This window comes from Urocitellus parryii, chromosome 5 (assembly GCF_045843805.1).
Source record: "Urocitellus parryii isolate mUroPar1 chromosome 5, mUroPar1.hap1, whole genome shotgun sequence".
In the NCBI taxonomy this organism is placed as follows: domain Eukaryota; kingdom Metazoa; phylum Chordata; class Mammalia; order Rodentia; family Sciuridae; genus Urocitellus; species Urocitellus parryii.
In genome coordinates this window covers 135,731,227-135,746,225 of record NC_135535.1, presented here as the reverse complement: position 1 = coordinate 135,746,225, position 14,999 = coordinate 135,731,227, and the positions used below count along the sequence as shown (strand labels likewise).

The 14,999-nt window shown below is 34.4% G+C and overlaps 1 pseudogene; it reads right to left on the bottom strand.

The window, feature by feature from the left end:
- Positions 1–4,185: 4,185 nt before the first annotated feature.
- Positions 4,186–9,580, bottom strand: LOC113176617 (large ribosomal subunit protein eL27 pseudogene; annotated as a pseudogene).
- Between the last annotated feature and the right edge of the window lie 5,419 nt (positions 9,581–14,999).

Genomic DNA, 14,999 nt, shown 5'->3' with positions numbered 1-14,999 from the left:
TCCTCACATCTTCACACTTTTGATTTCTCAGGGGGTGCCTGCAGGCACTCCAACCTGAAGCACTTCGCCTGGCTTTCCAAGCCTTCCTTTGAAATCTTTGTGGAAGCCTCCATGACCCCCTAATTACAGCATCCTGCATTTCTGCAGAACCAGCACCAGATGGTTGACGACCAAATCTGCCACCCTTGAGTAGTAGCCAAGCCTCCAGGGACTCTGTCTGCATTAGCCTCCAAGTGCCTGGGTGGGTAAAAACATTGAAAAAACTTCCTAGGTCCTCTTTCATAAGAAGGGTGCCCCTTCAAGAGAAATTTCATTTTTACTCCCTTGCACTTGAGATGAGTGTGGTCTTGCCAGCTTCTAAGAAGCCCTCAAGCCATCTTATTGTCTCTGGGCAAAGTCTTTAGCATTTCTTTAGTGGCGGTAATGTCTTTAACAACAACAACTTTCTTACCCTAGTTTTATTGTGGCCTTTCAAATCCATGTTTTTCAACTCTTTCTGTGCTGCTTTCTGCTCCTGATTATCATAATAAATTTGGCTAAAAGCTGCCAGCAGTATCAATGCCATCACCTGAATGCTATGCTGCCTAGAAATTTCTTCCACCAGATGAAGAAGTCAGCCCCACCAAAAGTCTTAGAACATGGGCAAAATGTAGACAACTTCTCAGCCAGAACATAACACAAATGGCCTCTAGTCCAATTACCAATATTGTCCTCCTTTTCCTTTGAACCCTCTTGAGTGCTGTCTTCACTGTCCACAGTCCTATTGGCCTCTGGTCTTCTGAGCTCCCACCAGAATTAGCCATTAAGCTCTGCTTACAACAACCTAAAGCATTTCCAACTTGTACTGCTAAACATCTCAAAATTCCTCTGTTTCCAAAAGGCAACAAAAGCTTCTGAACCTCAGGGTAAGTTATTGTCACTTATAGGTACCAATTTCTGTTTTAGTCAACTTTTTAACCACTATGATGAAAGGACCCGACCAGAACACTATAGAGAAGGGAAGGTTTATTTAGGGGCTCATGGTTTCAGAGGTGCTGATTTACAGGCCCAGCCAGCCGGGCTGCGGAAAGACAACAGTCTCTATTCCTCAGCCCAAGGTGAGACAGGGCATTATGGTGAAAGAGTATGACGGAGGGAACTAGCTCACAAGATGATCAGGAAGCAGAGACCTCCACTCACCAGATACAAAATAGATACCCCATAGCCACATCCCCAATGAACAATCTCCTCCATCCACACCCCACCTGCCTCCAGTTACTACTCAGTTAATCCCATCAGGGATTAAGTTAAGGCTAAACCCAATAATTTCTCCTTTAAACCTTCTTGCATTGTCTCACACATGAGATTTTTTTGGGGGACACCTCATCTAAACTGTAGCAATGTGTATTTTGTATTATACAAAACTTAGAAAGGTGACTATATCTGATGTGTATGTACATGTACTTTGAAGATATGCAGTGCAATATGTACATTGAAGATATGCAATGCATATACTGAGCACATTTATATAAATATTTTGTACTAAATGTGTATGTGAAGGGGGCATTTAGTATGGCTTGTCATATTAAATTGGAGCTAGTTTATATCCTCATCAATAAGGAAAGATTTAAATTGTCATGTTTATAAAATAATTAAGCATATAGCCATTTAAAATTATATTAGCTCTCTAGTGTACTATTTATTTCACAAGTAAAGTGTATTTAAGGCAACTATTTTAATGACACCTTTTAAGCACAATTTTATTTTACTACTTACAAAAGGAAGTTACAAAAGGAAGCTGCCTGCACACTAGCACTGTACCTTGGTATAGCAGTACTACTTATCAATAGATTGAGGTACTTGTTCCTAATGTCCACATGCTCAAATAATGAATCCCCATATTAATCTGAATATTGTGAATGCATTGCACATGGGGGTCAATGTTTTATCAATACTTCATCATATTGGGTAAGATCTATTAAAATTAAATCTTCAATATACTAAAGTAAGTATTGGCAAACTTTTTCTGCAGACAGTAAATATTTTAGTCTTTGTGGACAACAAAGTCTCTGTGTTGTATCTCAAACATGTTACAGACACTAGTGGATGAGTATGGGTGCATTTTACTAAAACTTTAAGGGGATGTAAATATTCCTATGGATAGCATTTGTTTAGGCTGCATGTTACTCTGGGTTCTATACCCAGCACAACAAAAAATGAAAAACAAAACAATAAAATTTTCTTTAGAAAAATATGCAAAATGATGGATCTGTCCTACAGGCACTAATTTGTTGACTTTTGAACTAAAACCAAGGTGTAGCTAGTGAAGTGAATCTTTCTTGTAAAGGCCAATTGCATGTATATCATTATCTTTTTTATATTTGAGCATGTGTAACACCATATTATTCAACAGTGACTTAATATACAACTTATGAATTATGAGTTTGTAAAATTAAATTATGTTTGGAATTGCTACCTTTTTATTACTGTTACAGAATTAAATGTTTTAATATAACTAATAACTTTGTACATGCATCCCCCCCAAAAAACAAATGGCGAATGTTTTCTCTAATAAGGAGGGTGACTCAAAGTGGGGTACGGAGGGAGAGCATGGGAGGATTAGATTATTTCTAGATAGGGAAGAGGGGTGGGAGGGAAAGGGAGGGGAAGGGGATTAGCAAGGGTGGTGGAATTGATTGTCATCATTATACAAAATACATGTTTGAAGATTTGAATTTGGTGCCAACATACCTTATATACAAACAGAGATATGAAAAATTGTGGTATATATGTATAGTAAGAATTGTAATGCAAAAAAAGTACATGTGTAGTGGCATAAATTAGTGTGAACATACTTTATATACGGAGATATGAAAAATGTGCTGTATATGTGTAATAAGGATAGTAATGCATTCCACTGTTGTGTATTTAAAAATAAATAAATAAATAAATAAATAGTATCCTAGAAGTAGAAGATTTGCTTGAAGTAAAAATTGCCATCCTTGAAATATTTTGTCTTTCTGTGGTAATGTCAATATGAGCAAATGATAATCAATTTGTATATCTAAGAAATTTTAAGGGTTCTTTCAGTTTAGTTTATAGTTTCATGAATTAATGATTCAATAACTTCATCCAGTTTCTTTGCGTGGCACATATTTAATTGAAAAAAACATGAAAGTGTCACAAATATACTATCTAATCATTATATAAGGATTGAAAAATGCAGTAAATTAGAGAAATGTTAGATCATCACCAAATATGCTACTTAGATATGAGGCAAAAGGATATGTACTCACTGACATAAATCCCCTCCCCATTTTCTTTATTTTCTTTCTTCTTCTTTTTTTTAAATTTATTCACTGTAATTCCAGTAACAAACCCCAGGACCCTAAGCATACTAGGCAAGTGCTGCACCATTGTACTACATCCTCAGCCCTCCATGTTTGAATTCCAGCCTTTCCTCCAAAATTGCTTTTTCCAATTTTACCTCCAATTTTCACCTGAATAAACCTGGAAACAATTTCTTCCATATCATGTTACTTAACCTATGGGTAGTATTGGACCCCATGGAAACATCCTGTAGCACACTTTCTTCACCTGGCTTTCAGGATGTCACTCAACCCTCTTATTTCCTCCCACCTGAGTCCTTCAATCTTTTTTTTATATATCTTTATTTTATTTACTTATTTTTATGTGGTACTGAGAATCGAACTCAGGGCTTTGCATGTGCTAGGCAAGCGCTCTACCACTGAGCCACAACCCTAGTGCCCGCCCCCCCCCTCCTGAGTCCTTCAATCTTAAGTCTGTTTTATTTGCTTCTCTTCATACCCTCTTACCTTTTACTTATACTTTTTTTTAATTTTGTTTTTTTTATTATTATTTTTTTATAATGATTTATTTTTTCTCTGAGAATTTATTCCTATACAAGGCATGTAAAGACTCATGTCTTATTTTTTTTTAAAATTTTTTTAAGAGAGAGTGAGGGGGGAGAGAGAGAGAGAGAGAGAGAGAGAGAGAGAGAGAGAGAGAGAGAGAGAGAGAGAGAGAGAGAATTTTTTAGTTCTCGGCGGACACAACATCTTTGTTGGTATGTGGTGCTGAGGATCGAACCCTGGCCGCACGCATGCCAGACGGGCACGCTACCGCTTGAGCCACATCCCCAGCCCTTAATTTTGTTTTTAATGATGGAAACAACAACAAAAATATCTAAAACCAAAGCTTCTGGAAGAACCATTTGTTCTTGCCTGTCTTGTACCTCTCTTCAAACTTAATCTTGGCTTCCCGACGGGCCTTATGTTTAAGAGCAGGGTCTCTGAAGACATCCTTGTTGACGACAGTTTTGTCCAAGGGGATATCGACAGAGTACCTTGTGGGCATGAGGTGATTGTAATTATAAACTTTCACAAAAGACTTGATCTTTGACCTTTTGGCGATTTTCTTCTTGCCCATGGCAGCTGTCACTTTGCGGGGATAGTGGTCTATTCCAGCCACCAGAGCATGGCTGTAGTTATACTTTTTATATACCAGTTATTTCCAAATTGTAATCCTCCAGCACAATCTTAACTCTTTAATTATAAAACTTTATAATAAATTGCCTTCTTAGCTGTTGAGTGTCCACTCAGCAGGTCCAAAATTGATCTAAAACATTTCCTCATACCTACCCCTCATTTCTACTTGAGTTAAGTGACAAAATAACATGGTGTCTTTCTTGACTCATCTTTTATGCCTCATATCTTTTCTGTTTGTAAATATTGTCGAGTCTGTTGTCTAAGTTAGCCACATTTTCCACTTCCAACCTACCAGCATCTCCTGTTTAGATAAGTGTAAATAGTAGGCAAGTTGGTCTCCTAGTCTCTTTTTAAATCCTTTTTCCATCCATTCTTATCATAATGGACCAATTAGACCACCTCCGATTTTATTATAGATATGTTATATACGCCCACACTGCTCTAGTGGCCTCCCATTTCCCTGAGTCCATGTAAAAACTCTTCCTAATGTGTACCAGATAATATACCATCTGTCTCCTGTCACAAGTCTGACTCTAGTTTGTATTTTCACTCTTCTAGTCCTACTGATCTTCTCACTCTTCTTTATACTCTGCAGGCATACCTCTGTACTTGAAGCATTTCTATCCACTTCCTAGCTTTCTCCTTCTTTCATTTTTTTTTCTTTAAAGCAACTCTCTTAGCAAGATATGCCACTCTCTTGGCCATCCTGACTCACATGTGTACCCACTTCTCCCATACGATGCGTAGACATTTTTATTTTCCTGCTTTTGTCTTCATTCCCTGCCACACTTTACATTTTGGCTGTCTAAAGTGTTTATCGTTGTTGTGAGCCTACTTCACTCTCATAACTGAGATTTTTGTCTGTTTACTCCTATGTCCTCAGTGCCTATAAGTGCATAGAGTAACTGTGGAACTATATATATTACATTTGTGAGTGGAGTTTGCTCTTGGTGTGGTGTCTGAAAAATTCAACTAATTCTCACTTAGGAAAAGATAGATATGTCTATTTTGACAACCTTACCTAGTAATAAAATATGCAGGTTTTTGATTCTTTGTGCTCTTTTATTTTTATAAGCTATACTCTCTACATTAATGTTGTTCCATTGAGTCACAAAAGTCCAATATCATTATTAATTATATTAATATTTACTAATAATTATGATCTTTTAGCTCTATTAAAATGGATTAAATCACTGCAAACTTCATTTATATCTTATTAAGAAAATTAAAATGAAGGTAGTAAATTTCATGAAGCTTAAAAAGTAATTGTCAAGAGGATTAAGAATCTTCAGTAACTGAAATAAAAATTTAAATGTATTACTTTCTTTGGTAAGTGTCAGGTTCAGTCCCTTCTAACACAGTAATCTGATTATTTTTTATAGGGTTTTGCAAACAGTGAAGTTTAGGGATCATCCAACTGTCAGAACGTAAGTAAGTTTATCCCGTAGCAGCATGTTTATTCAAGTCATACAGTTTTTGATTGCTTGGCATTTTAGAGCATGCTCATTGAAATGAGTCTATCTCTGTTTGGCTGCCTTTTAGGAAACAGCCAACTCAGACTGGTTGGTATTTGAGGCCAATGGACATTTATTGATTTAATAGTTTTCATAGTGTTTAGATGCTACTTATTACTGTGATTGAAGATCAATCCTTTCTCAAGGATGTTTACTGTTTAAAAGATGCTTTCCATCAACTTCAAAAATAAAAATGATTTAATATCCCAGAATATAGACTTACATTTTAACTTTGACACAAGAGGTATTACTTAATAATTGCTCAAAAATATCTGTTTAAAAAAAGTTTAGATGGTTAGAATTCTTAGTCCAAACAAGAAGAGTTATGCACATTAATTTTTTGGTAAATATTAATTTTGATTTATTTTTATGGGCTCAGGCTCAACTTCTAACAAAATAATCTCAAAGGGTAAATTTCATTTTCTTTATAAATTTGTGTAGATGGGTAATGGTGATGTCTTGTGATTATTCTCTATGTTTTCTCATATAATTACAATGGTCTGTAGTTAAATTCAGCTTTTTTTATATTAGAATTACATACCAGGATAAAGCCTTAAAATTTACAAATTCATTTTGAAACAAATTCATAAGTAGTCAGAATGTTACTATTCTGAAGTCTGTATAATAGCATTCGAGTATTTCATGAGAGGTTTTTATCACCATGATGATGTTTTCTTTCATCTTGTATGATTGTGTGTTTAAAAACTATCTAAATTGCTTAACATTATATTTAAAAACAAAACCAAGCAAATGTAGCATACATGAATTGTTATTTTCCTAAGCACCACTGCTTGTGGGTAAGGAGCTCTAGTCTCTCAGTACAGCATCCAAGCTTTGTGAGCAATCATCTATTATTACTTGCTGCTACATATTTTACACTCTCTGAATTTTCTAGAAAGCGCCTAGATGCCATATACTCAATCTTTGTGTTATTCTCTACATAGAATGGTTTTCTTGCCTGGTAGGATCTCTTATATTTTACCCGTACCATAAAGTCTTTCTTGGGCTCAGATCTAACGTTTTGTGTACTAACTCTTATATATCACATTGTATCATAATTATACATTTATTTTTCAAAACAAAACAGAAAATGTACATTTTCTTATATTTAGCTTCCACTTCATAGATTTTTAAAATTAGTGAATGAATTAAGATGGGAAAAATTGGAGTTTTACCAAAGTTGCCTTTTATTCTGTCAGTAGAATTATTGGAAATCGTTGGCTTTTTTTGTGGACTTTTTTAAACTAGTGGTCCTGCCTTGCCCATGAAGAAAGTAAAGAAAGACAAAGTTGAAAAATGGATCTCCAAAGAGTATGCAATTACACCATCTTTAGGGTTGGCTGACTCATTTGCTGGTAGTCTTCTGCAAATGAAGGATGGTTGCAGCTTAGGTGAAATAAATCAGGAATAAGGAAGAAAAAAAAATCCATCCTTCATTTCCCTTTGAAGGGGTATTAGCAGTCAATACTTTTTTTTATATTGGCGACCTCTTTAATATCTAGAGACTGGATATTATAAAATCAGGACTCCTTTATTTATTTATTCAGTATATACAGAATATATACAGTACAGCAAAGTTAAACTAAATGCATAATACAGGGCACTCTAAACACCTTTTGCAATTTCTTCCCTTCCACCTCCTCAACCCAGTGAACAAATATAGACAGTATTCTGTTCACAGGTAGTTTAACAATTCCAAACACAATATTTCCCATCAGAAGAACTATCTTACAAAAAGTTTTACTCTACTACTTCTACTTTCAAATACATCAAACACTTCTAAATATATAGAAGGACTAGATATGCCACAAAGAACCTGTCCACTCTTTTAGACAGTACTGGTAAATAAAATTGCACATGTAGCAGTGATTATAAACTAAAGTATAATAATATGACCATTTTTTCCTCAAACCTTTTCCTACTCACTTCTCTCTACTTTCAGTCCAGTGGACAAGAATAGGCATATAAGTAATACTTAGAGATGGCTGAACAAATTAAAATCCAAAAGTCATTTATGAAGGAAAGCTTTTTTTTATGAATTTCAACATGAAATGTAAAAATGCGCTAATTTTACTAACTACTTGGTCACATACTGGTAACCTCTTTAACATCTAGACTAGACGTTGTAAAATTGGGACTTATTTGTCCATTATATACAAAATAAAATGTACAAGACATACAGAAAACTGATGTCTGAAAATGTCCAAATTTGAACACATCAACATATTGCCTTTTACAATTGCTTCCCTCCTACCTCTTCCACATCATTGAACAAGTACTCTCATAGAGGTGGTTTAACAGTTCCATTCCCAAAAGACAGTATTTCATATTTTTAGCAGAAAGATATTTACAAAGGGATATTTTACTACCTCTAAAAATATACACACTCGATATTTCAAGTAAGGACTCAATTTGTCCACTAATGTACATGACAAGCTTGAATAAAGTGCACACATGTAACAATAGTTCTAATTTGGAAATGTTTTCAAAATGTGAGCATTCTGGTCCTTTGCTGACCCTGTGGGCTTTAATGCTCAAATTTTCAGAAAATACTTCCTAGAATTGAAACACAAAACATACAGAATTTGTTTACTAATTCTCCTTTTGTCATATACTGGTGACCTCATTAACATCCAGAAAGACTATATGTAGATTAGGACACATTTGTCCTTTATATACACTATGTATACAGCAAAATAAAACAAAACCCATAAATATGTGGGATAATGGTTTCTCTTGCCTCATTTAAGCATACTGGCATGGTGCTCCAGAGAACCAGCACACAATGTATACTACTCAATAGGAGATTTGGCTATTATATCTCCGAGACATTTCATAAAAATTTTCACAAAGAAATTTACAAAAATGTGTTATATTTCACTACTTCTACTTTTAGCATATATCAGTCACTTTAGAATATCTAAAAAGTCTAGATATTTCAAAAGAAAGTATTTAGCATTTTCAACTATGTATACAGTAATGAAGAATAAAACGGACACACACACAAAAAAACAATGGTTACAAGATGAAAAATGTCTTTTATATATAACCAGTCTGGCATAGGACCTCCTTCTTCTGTCAAAAGTCTTCTCCATGTCCTCTAACCTACTGATCAAGCATGGACAAGTGTCACTCCTAGAGGTGGTCTAACAAATCTTTTTCAAAGTCACTTCCAGAAGACATTTCTGATTTTTTTTTAAAAGACGTTATTTAACGTTATTTTCTCTGTCATACATGGGCAACCTCTTTACATTAATAATGTTTAGAAGGAGCAAAAGTTTTAAATGGTTGGGGGGGAAAGTTGAAAGCAGCATTTTCACATTATATACAAAGTGCAGGTAAACTCTCCCAAAGGGTGGTGGGGTTTCCGACTGGTCAGATAGGGTAGGGGTTATAATGCAGATGCTACCCGACCGTTTCCCTCTGGTACAAGGAACACCAACCGCCCAGGTCTAACCGTTCCACCGGTTCCACCCGTCCACCTCTTTGCTTTGCAAAACCGTCTTCCAGGACGGTTAAGGCCTTTGTCTGCCTTGTCAGGTCAATGTGCCATCTCCTGGAGCCGCACCACGCGGTCATGGAGAGTCCTAATCTGCCAGGCTCCACTGTGTAGTGGCCAAGCTTTGGAGCCTCCACTTGCCTTCTTGGGCCCTTGAAGCCCCTACCGGCCTCTGTGGCATTCAGGAGGCTGCCAGTCTCGCTTGCCTCCCCTCCCCTCGCCAGTCCTGCACTGCTCAAAGGTGCCAGGTCCTCAGTGCTTCTGGTGGACTGCGGCCAGTCAAAAGGGACTTCCACCCTACTCGCTGGCCCAGCCCCAGAGGGCCCGGGGAAGCAGATCTCACTGAGTACCTTACATCACGCTCTCTGCCGGAATTGGCAGTCTATACTTTTTGTGAAAATAAGATAGAATGATGTAGCTCAGGTCAGAGGAAGGGAAAACTCCTGCTGCTGACAGGTTGACAAAGATGAAGCCAAGTGACTTGGACAAGGAGTAAGTACCTTGTCTTCATGAAAGCCTGACTTCAATGGAAAATTGTAGGAAACTCCTTGGAGAATTTCTCCAGGGAAAGGCAATGGAAAAGTGAACAACGACTAAAGAAGAATGTGGAACTAAGGAGTTAAAGAAGAAAAAAGCCATGTTTTGGGTGTATTTAAATTTTATTCTTTGTTTTGATTCTATTAGTAGTAACATTCTTGATTCCTTAATGCTATTCTTTCAGTTTACACTTGAAGCTTCCTTGTGGGAAATTATTATAAAATTTATGTGTATAAGAAATAAATTAAAAATATAGGCAATTTATATATAAAAGATAATAGTCTTAATGCATTTTATTTTTATGAAAAAACTTTCTTTGTTTTCTTTTTTAGGCCCTCAGAGAAAACATCTAATGAAAAGGGCAAGGTATTGTTAGAAATAATACAAAATAATATTTTATTGATAAAGTATATTATGAAAGGCAAAATGATACAGTACAAAAAATATGAATTAAAAATATATTGTAAAAGATAAGGTGAAAGAATTGAGAATTTCTTGTTATATATAAGGTTTACTTTGAAAATGACTAAGAAAGAATAACCATTGATAAAGGTTTCCTTTTGACAGAAATCAGTTCTTTGAAAACCTACCTGTGCTTTATATCAAAGATGAGTAATTACTACCTCTATGTATTTAGTATATACGGTACATTTTTATATTGGATTATTGTTTGATAGGTCAGAAAACAAGTAAACGCTATGGAGGATCTTGGTGAATCACAGTCAGCTGTAATAGCCGCACAGGCTTCTGAGGTGGCTCACCCTGATTATGAGAATATTTTGGTGGTAATTGAACAACTAAACAAGCCATATGAAGGTAGGACCTTTGCATAAAGATGAGGCCTTCTGATGTATATTATAGAAATAGATGCACATAGGATGCTTAGCACAGTACCATAGAACACTGATGTGTTACAATGATGTTCATTTCAGAAATGTGCTTTGCATTAAAATACAATGAGAACTGTGATATACTCTCAAGTAAACACCTGGATTATTCCCACTGTTCTTTTCTTTGTGAATGTCACTCCCACTTCTTTTCTTGGCTCTCTTCCTCTCTTGTGCCTTGAGGATCATCGGGTCAGGTTACCATTGTCTCTACCTGAATTTTGTAGTAAACTTAGACCTATTTTCCCTGCTATTTCACCTCCTGAAACTATGCTCTTTTATGCAACCTTATGTCAATAATACCTCATTAAATCTTTCGAAAATAAAAATCTGTATTCTAAGAAGAAACATATAAGACAGTGGTTGGGACCCAGAGAGATACAGGATAAAGCTAGAGGTCTTGAGGTCTTTAATATTATAGCAAAGAGAAGAGATACTTGGGTTTTAAGGAAGAGATAAGCATTATCAGAAATTATATGTTAAAAATATATTATTGTCTGTATTTTCTTTTCTTGATGTGTCTTTGTTTGATTTTGTTATCAGGATTATATTTGCTCTATAGCATGTATTTGGGAGTGTTCCCTTTAAGTTTCATGGAATAAATTGACAAGGTTGGTGTTTGTTCTTCTCTAAAGATTTGTTAAAATTGGATAAGATTCCATCTGGTCCTGGAGTTTTGTTTTATGGAAGGCTATTAATTGCTGTTTCAATTTCATTACTTGTATCTTCCTGGTGCAATTTGGGCAGCTCATATGTGTCTAGAAATTTTTCAACGTTTCTAGATCTTCCAACTTATTGGAGTACAAACTTTTAAAATAGTTCCAAATGATCCTCTGGATTATAGAAATATTTATTATGATATCTTTCATCTGTAATTTTGTTGATTTGTTTCTTGTCTTTGTTAGTTTTGCTAAGGCTTTATTGACCTTATTTATCTTTTAAAAAAGCTGACTCTTTGTCTCATTGATCATATGTATTTTTATTCTCAGTTTTTATTAATTTCACCTCTAATCTTAATTGTTTTCTGTATCCTACTGATTTTGGAATTAGTTTGTTCTTCCTTTTCTAAGACCTTGAAAGATGGAACATTATTTATTTGGAATCTATTTTTTTAAATGAAGGTACTCAATGCTATAAATTTTCTTCTTAAAATTGACTTTATAGTGTCTCAGAAATTTTGATATGTTGTATTTCTGTTTTTGTTTTCAAATATTTCTGGCTTTATTTTCTCATTTCTTCTATGATCCATTCCTTATTTAAAAGAATATTGTTCAATTTTGTTCTGTTAATGTGATTTCTGTTATTTTTCCTGCAGTTTATTTCTAGTTTCATTCCATTATGATCTGATAGAATATCAGATATCTGATAGAATTATCTGTTTTTTTTTGTATTGACTATGACTTACATTATAGAATATGGCTTATTTTGAAAAAGTTTCCACAAATTGCTAGTAAGAAAGTGAATTCAGCTATTAGGTCCACTTGATTTATAGCATTACTTAGATTAAAACATCTATTTTTTATCCTTGCATGACCAATGTATTGATTACAAGGCTGTGTTGAAATTCCCCAGTGTTGTTATTTTGGGATCTATCTGGGATTTCAGTTTCATTAGCTCACTTTAGGGAGTTAGGTAGATTAATTGGGTTCCTTCTCCTTGAGTCATCTACTGGAAAATTTCTCAAAGCAAGGAGTTAACACAATTGCAAGGCTTACTTCATTTACTTTATGTCAGGAATTATTATCCTCATTGCCTGAAGGACAACAGTCTTGAAACTATTGTTATTTTGTTTTTTGTGTGTTTTGGTTTTACTTGTTTCAGGTAGGAACCTAAAGTTGTACCTGTTATTACCACTTGACTTGAAGCAGATTGCACTAGTATCTCAGCACTTGCTGTATGTTGGGGATAAAGCCGTCTTCATCTTGTGCCCAGACGCTTCCAGTTCATTCCTTATTTCTCAGTGTAATCATATTATGTCCAGGGAAATCCTCCTATGGATCAGATTCCCTTATGTGATCACATAATTTATTATTTCATTGCATCATTATCTGAATTTATAACAGTCATGTTATTTGTCATTCTTCTCCACTGGCTAAATAAGGGCAAGATTCTCATCTGTTTTATCTGTAGATCTTAGTATAATGTTTTCCATGTGATACATTTGTTCACCGTACAAGAGTATATACAAAAATATATACTCCTTCATATATGAAATATTCAAATATTTTGTTTCTATTTTTTTCTCCACGATGCAGATTCTCATAACCTAAAGAAAATCCAAAATGCAGGTCATTCATATCAAGAAATAATAAAACTTAAAAAAAACAACTGTTCACAGTGTTTATTACATAAGAAAGAAGTTGCAAAACTGGAAAATAACCTTTGTGTAATAAAAGAGGAGTTATCAGAAATGAAAAAGGTGAAACCTAAGTTAGAGCAGAAAGAAATAAAATGCAAACAAGAACTCTGCAACTTGAGGTATGATACCCTAGACTGAAAGAAATCTTTACACTAAAGGAACATAGGGAATTTTTGTAATTGCTGACTTACCTGCTGGCATTTTGCAACGAGAAAGCTACTTACTTTGCAGTGTCTGAAATTCTTGCAAATAAGGTAAATATTGCTAACCCTGTTTACTTCTAATAATTAAATGCATATTATTTTCAATCATAATTTCAATGGTTATATAGAAATGCCACTATCAGAGGAATCTCACTATTTAAATTGATGGTTCATAGAACCATGTTTTTATTAAGGTATCATAGTTGTACATAATGGTAGGATTTGTTGTTCCATATTCACACATGACTGCAATAATTTGGTCTATATCATGCCCTACTTTTTCTCCTTTCCCTCCCCTTCTTTCTCGCTCTAATCACTTTCCTCTACACTAGTGATCTCCCTTTGATTTCCATGAGACCATCCCACCCCTTTCTTTTCCTTTTTCTTTTCTATTTTCCCCATAATAGAGAAAACATGTAGCCCTTGATCTTACAAATTTGACTTATTTTGTTTAAAATAATTGTCTATTTCCATCTATTTACTGAAAATGACATAATTTCATGGAAAATATTTTCTAAATATGTTTAGTTTGAAAAAATTCTTTAATATAGAATTATTTGGTTAAAGAAGAATAACTTCATGAAAAGATATTTGATCAAAATTTCTAAATTGCTCTCAAAAAAGTTTAATTTACAGTTCCACCAAAGAGGATAAAATAGACATTTTTTTGCACCCCAAAATATGTTTTTAAATATTTCTGCAGTTTTCTTTTTTTCTGGTGTTGGGGATGAAATTCAAGTTTGGTGCAACTAGGTAGGTATGCTGCTACTGAATTACACCCCCAGCTACAGTTTTAACCTGAACATTGATTAAACAAAAAGTGAAATGAGAAATATTTTATTCAAATTCTCCCTCATACATAAATAAAATTTCATCAAATTTCTATGTTGAAAGAATATATATTTACTATTGGACTAAATATTAGGTCCTGCCTTGTTCCAAATTGGATTTTGAGTTGTTGATAAAATACATAATGATAAACAAGCTAAATAGAAAGTGTTACCCTAAGAGAAACATAAAAGATATAATAACAAGTACTCAACTACATAGCCTGGTCTTGGGTTATACTAATATGCAGATGTATGGTGTATGAACAACTATGAAGGTAGTATGTTACACTGGCAATCAATAGCAGTGATTGCTGTTATATTTCATGAATATAAAAGCTAATTCTAGTAAATTTATAAACTTGTTTATAAACTAATTTAACTTTATATTATATAACTAAGGAAGAATTATGAACCTGTGAAAATGATCTTTGTTTTTTGTTTTGGCAATTCTGGGCATGGAAAATAGAGCCTCCTACATGCTAGGCAGGCATTCTACCATTGACTCATGTCCCACATCCTCAACCCAAATCATTTTGAATGTATCAATTTACTAATCCATTTCAAAATTTCTTTTCTATGATATCTACTAGAGTTACTAGTAATAGAAACTTCCCAATTGACAGAAGTTTTCATTGTTACTTTTAAATACATACATATATATATAATATATATATATATGAGAT